The sequence below is a fragment of the Nannospalax galili genome, unplaced genomic scaffold, assembly GCF_000622305.1.
Source record: "Nannospalax galili isolate Female #2095 unplaced genomic scaffold, S.galili_v1.0 scaffold234, whole genome shotgun sequence".
Lineage (NCBI taxonomy): Eukaryota > Metazoa > Chordata > Mammalia > Rodentia > Spalacidae > Nannospalax > Nannospalax galili.
In genome coordinates this window covers 61,476-67,625 of record NW_008335054.1, presented here as the reverse complement: position 1 = coordinate 67,625, position 6,150 = coordinate 61,476, and the positions used below count along the sequence as shown (strand labels likewise).

Here is a 6,150-nt window from a genome sequence, read left to right as displayed (position 1 = left end):
TTTGGTTCCTGTAACAATGTGATATATGATCAGAGCAATAACAGGTAGCCATAACATTTAAATATTCAGTCTTATACAACAATACCCAACATTCTCAAAATGTCAATGATCATACCAAGAATCAGAACATTTCTCAACTCAAATAATAAATTAGAATCATCAGTAATATGGCACAGAAGTAATATGGAACAGATAGAAATTATCTGATAATGACTATAAAGCAGCCAATATAAAATTTTTTCAACAAACAAATCATAACTTGCTTAAAACGTGTGAAAAAACTGAGCTGAGGATGCAGCTCAGTTGATAGAGTGCTTGCTTAGCATACATGATGTTCTATCCCCAGCACCGTATAAAACCAGCATAGTGACTCATATGTAAAAGCTCAACATTCAGGAAGTAGAGGTCAGGTGTTCAAGTTCATCATCAGCTACACAGTGAATTCAAGGACAGCCTGGCCTACATGATACTCTGTCTCAAAGACCAAATATACAGGCTAGAGACATGGCTCAGCAGTTAAGGGCACTGGCTGCTTTTCAAGAGGACCTGAGTTCACTTCCCAGCACAGATATGGCAGTTAACAACTGTCCATAACTCCAGTTCCAGGGTATTTGCTACCATCTCCAGCCTCTACAGGCACTGCACACATGTGGTGCATTTACATGCAGGCAAAACAGTCATATACAAAAAATAAAATATAAATGAAGACCAAACAAAATAAAAACTTAAACATACAAAAAGAAAAATATAAGAAGTCATAGGAAGCAAATGTAAGCTATAAAGAGAGTGCTCACTTTGGCAGCACATACATTAAAATTAGAATCATAGAGAGATTAGCATGATCCCTGCACAGGGACGATGTGACAATTCGTGAAACCTTCCATATTTTTCTCCCTTAAAGAAAGAACCAATTGGAAATTCTGGGATTTCAAAGGTAAAGTGTAAATTGGAGGAAAACCTTCATTAGCTTGATATTGGAGAAGACTGAGGAAATAATTAGTGAATCAGAGCAATAAGAGCAAAGAGAAACTGCACTGAAAGAAAAGTGTAAAGAGTTTCAGACACTTGCAGAACTGTAACAAAAGACACTACATTTGCATATCAGAACTCTCTTCTCTAAAGGGAAAGGGTGTGGTAAGTAATTTTTGATATTATTATTTATACAAATACTGGGTAAAAGAGATTCCAGAATAGTAGGAAATATAAAGAACTTCATCAAAGACAAGAAGACGTATATAATGGTCAAATGGAAATTACACAACCAAAAAAAAAATCAATCTAAGCAATAAATTTATGTTTGTACAAAATAGGCTAGGTGTCAGGACAGGAGATCAGTGAATGGATATTTTGTACACAGAAAATACTGAGGTTGAAGCAAAAAAAGACAATGTTTGACTTTTTAAAATAAATGCATAAGATAAGATACACTCAAATTGAAAGGAGAAGAGCTAACATTCTTGTAAGTCCATTAAAAGAACAAAAGAGAAACACATCTACGGTGCCTGAATATTTGTCTATACGTATACCTGGGGGCTGTATGGCAAGGAACAAAAGTGTCAGCAAGACAGGAGACACCTCCCTTTGAGTGGTTGGTCACTGTGGTCCAAGAGACTCCCCAAATAACACAGGCTATTGCCAGAGCTCTTGATTATCTCCCAAAACTGGAAGATAAGACCCTGCTGCTGAAGGCAGGACATAGCAATGGAGCAGGAACTGACCTGGAAGTCTTCTACCTGACATTTAACTCCCATAGCTCTGGAGGATATTAAGCTACTGTGGGAGAAAATCAATCAATGGTCAACCTAGCCCTAAAGCCTAATAACCATAACCAGTCTACTGGTGTGGTAGTGGCACTGTTATCTGGGTGTAATCAACAGCTATTTAATTAGACTTAAAGCAATGGGAGTGAACTCATGGGTGGCACTGTAAACACAGCCAAATACACATGGCTGGATAGATCATAGAGTCTAGAGAAAATCCTATCTCTATCATATCTCTATACAAATGAAATCTCTTACTATATGCTAAACATGGATCCTTATATTCCCAGACAAGTATACAGCACACCACTCATTAAAGAAACTTCCTTTTTGCAACAGATAGAAACTACTGCAGAATCCCACAACTGATCAGACACAGAGAGAGATGTCTGAGAGATTCCTTGTCTTAGGTCCTATCTACAGTTGAACCTCTACACCTAAGGCTCATGAAACAAAGTGAGGGGGGGCATAGAGAGAAAACTAGTGCATCCCTCACCTCTCACCAGTGAAACCTCCTTATACAATAGAGTGGGATACACACAAAAGGTCACAACTGGCAGTCAGCTTTTATAGAATAGGACTACAAAGTGTGGGTTCCTGGATAGGACTCCTATATCAAATCTCTCCCACCAATGGCTAAGGGATCATTGAGAAAGAGGCCTGGAAAGATTGTAAGAGCCAGAACTGCTCCATGATCATAAGGAAGCAGAGGCTTTCAGGCCACTGGAAAATTGCACATGTGAACTTTTGCAGTTATGACATTGGGCATGGGACCCATGCCAACTGAATCAAACAAGGACCCAGAGTAGAGTGAGGGAAATGGGTGGCAGGTCGGCCCTAGTCTAGGAACTATTGGAGACTGATCACTACTGGGTGAGGGACAGTAGGCCTTATCAACAATCTTTAGACAGGCTGACTAGACTCCAGTGGATGAATTTGCACCAAAGAACATCTGGATATAAATGTTCTGCTGGATAGGACTTAACATGTATAGCAGAGTACATGAAGTTTGGTGGGGGATGGGAGTGGGCAGGCATGTGTGGGGGAGGGACTCTAAATCTGATTAAGAAATGTTGTATGACATGTACAAAAGCCCAATAAAGGGGGCTGGAGACATGGCTCAGCTGTTAAGAACACTGGTTGTTCTTGCAGAAGACCCAGTTTCAAATCCCAGCACCCACATGTAGGCTAACAACTGTCTGTAACTCCAGTTCCAGGGGATCCAACAGTCTCTTCTGTCTTCCGTGTGGATTGCATGACACAGGTGCACTTACCTACATGCAGGCAGTACATGCATACACATAAAATAAAAATAATAAATAAAATATTTTAAAAAGCTCAATAAAATTTTTAAAAAAGACCAAAAAGAAAGAGTGAAGTCAAAGCAAGGTGTGAAGGGGCAGTGCCTGAACACACTCTAAGAACAGCAGTGGCTATTCAGTCACTTAAGCAACTCCATAACACTCAAGAAAAGATTTAAAAAAAAAAACACTAAATGTATTGCAGAAGCCAGAGAGAGAAATACTAAGAAAAGGAAGTGAAGAAATAGAAATACTATATTTGGGGAAATAATAAGACATTAAAAGTGGTTCTAACCAAAGACACAGGGTGAAATATTCAACTCTAGATGCATAAATCTGAAAATTTGGAAGTCTGAAGATCAAATGATCTAATTGAAGAAGCTAATAAAGAAAAGAACTTTAAACTTAAAATCAGCAGCTAGAAGAGAATAGAAAAACAGGAAACAATGAAAAAGAGAACAATAAAATTACCCAAGTAAAGTTTAAGACAGTCAAATATTTGCTCCTTTAAAATATGAAAAAGATAAAAATTTGGATTACAGTTTCAACAAAGGCCAGAACAAACTCATCAAGAATGAAAAATAAGAAAAAATTTAAAAGTTGAAAGACAATGTTGTGAATGTATTTATATGAAAAAATTTTTAAATCTAGATAAATGGATAAAATGAACAAGAACATGTTATCAAATCAGACAAAACAGAAGTTCTCAAAAGTCTAATAAGAATTAAAAATAAAATATATATTTCAAAACTTATAAAAAGCAATACATAGGCCCGCTGAGTTCAGTGGTTTACATTTAAAGCATTTTTTTTGTTAATGACAGTTTAGATAAAATAGAAATCACATTTTCAAAGAACCCAGTTAATCAACACTTACCATTTCTCTTTCTACAAATGGAGAAACAATATGCTTTTACTCTCTGTGATGGAAGAAGAACTAGTCATCCTGGGGCATAAGAAATATTCCCTGGACAAGCTGAGTGATGGTCACAGGCACATGCATGTTGCAAAGATTTGCTAAGTTGTAATCTAGATCTGAACCCTCATTTTAAGTACATTAAATCAACAAATCAATAATCAATAATTTTTTTTAAAGAAACAATTATGAGCCAAAGAAACGTTAGGAAAGAGTTTAGCAACCTGAAACTCCATTTGCTTAGGTCTTTGTCCACACCCCTCTCCAAACAATTCACCTAGAACCTGTTTCCAACATAGAACCCCTACCTGAATCATCAAGTTTCATGCGTACTCCTGTGTGAGCAATGCAAACCCCTCTGCCATCACACACACACAATGACCATCAAATTTGGACAGTTTCTATTCAGTTGTATTCCCAGTGCCACTGGGTAAAGGGTCAATCTGGCCTGAACTGCTTCTGGATGCATAAGCAATAGGGACAATTGCATCCCCTAAGTGAACTTCTTGGGAGAATTTCCTACTTACCATCTTATACCCATGCATAATTAGGCACACATATGATTAAAATCACATGCATTATGGGAGGGGACATATACAGTCAAGAAATGGTTGTGTAACTTAATCTTTCAATCGAGTACTGTTCATAGTAAGCCTCTTAACAATGAAAATCCTTCACATTTTATACCTTCTAAAAGGAAATTCCAGACAACAGTCAGTGCCCATGATTGTCCTCGTCCATGTGGCCAACTGTCACTCGTGGGAGCATCTCTCATTCTGATCTGTACTATCTCTTTGCTTTGACTAAAATTTCCCTGCTACTTTGCAAATATATGTGCACTTCTTTCAATTATTTGAATAAGATGCTAAGACTCTGGATTCTGGAAACATCTGGCCTAAATCCTGACCACCAGAAACAATATGGAAAAATATTTGGAATCAAATGTCAAATGAAAAAAAAAAATTTGAAGGAACTCTGGTATGCCCGAATGTCACTATACTGTGCACATTCATACTTGGTAGCTCATAGTGGTTCAACACTATCTGTACAAAACGTACAGATTTTCTAATGGAACTACGTAAATAATTCTAGTTTCTGTGTTTTTCATAACGTGGAAGAGGCAAAAACCCACCTGCATTAGTTTGCTTGAAGTGTCCTAAAGAGCAGATACCATGGACTGTGTGGCTTCAATAATAGCTGTTGTGCCCAGAGAACGGATCCCCAAGAATTACCACGGAGTCCAGAGAGCATGCAAGAACAAAGAATCTTTATTCGGGCTTAAGCTCGGACTCTCAGACCAAACTAACGTGGTAGGTCCATCTGAGAGCCCCGATTGCAGAGGGAGGGAGCTTTTCATAGGTTTCAGACAAAGGAAAGAGGGGAATGACAGAGTTATATTTTGATTGGTCCAAAGAGCCCACAGGCACCAACATACTTTTGAATTGATTGGTTACAGTCTTGGAGGCCTCTCATTGGTGGGTGCTGCCCTCAGGGCTGTGGAATGTGCTGACTGTTATCTTCAGGGCTAGAGGACCCTGTTTATTCCTTATAAGGCCTCAACCCTGCCCCAGGCCCCTTGGACATGCCCGGGCTTGCCTAGTCCATTACCATGAGACATCACGAAAATGGAGGAATCAGCAGTCAAAATGGAGACGGTGTAGTTTGTCCCTCTGGTTCCCTCAAGCCAAGCAATTTACAGAAGTGAAAAGAACAGTTAGTCCTAAATAGGGGCAGGGGTCTAGGGAGTCTGGGGGTGGGAGGGGGCCAAGGAGGAGGGTTCCACAATAGCAAAGCTTGCTTGCTCACAGCTGTAATTTCTAAGAAAATCAAAATCAAGAGATCAGCAAATATGAATTCTGGTGAAGACTTTCTAAAATCTCCTCTTAAACCTACATAGTGAGTTCCAGCTGGGGCTACAAGGAGACTCTGTACAAAAAAAAAAGTATTATGGTTTATAATCCACATAATCTTATACACATAGGATCAAATATAGGCTTGTTCATGCACACACAAATACCCACACATACACAGCCTGGCTCTGCACTGGCAGAACCCAGAAACAATAACAACTAAGGAGGAATAATCACACATTTCTTTTCTAAATATAGTCTCTTTTTTTATTTTATTTTATTGGTCTTTTTGAGACAGGGTCTCTCTGCAGCCCCAACTGTCCT

General features: G+C 38.6%; 1 non-coding gene across 1 annotated transcript; it reads left to right on the top strand.

The window, feature by feature from the left end:
• Positions 1-786: 786 nt before the first annotated feature.
• On the top strand, positions 787-890 carry LOC115069737. The gene has a single exon (XR_003848973.1). It is a non-coding gene; the product is annotated as a U6 spliceosomal RNA (small nuclear RNA).
• Positions 891-6,150: the final 5,260 nt, after the last annotated feature.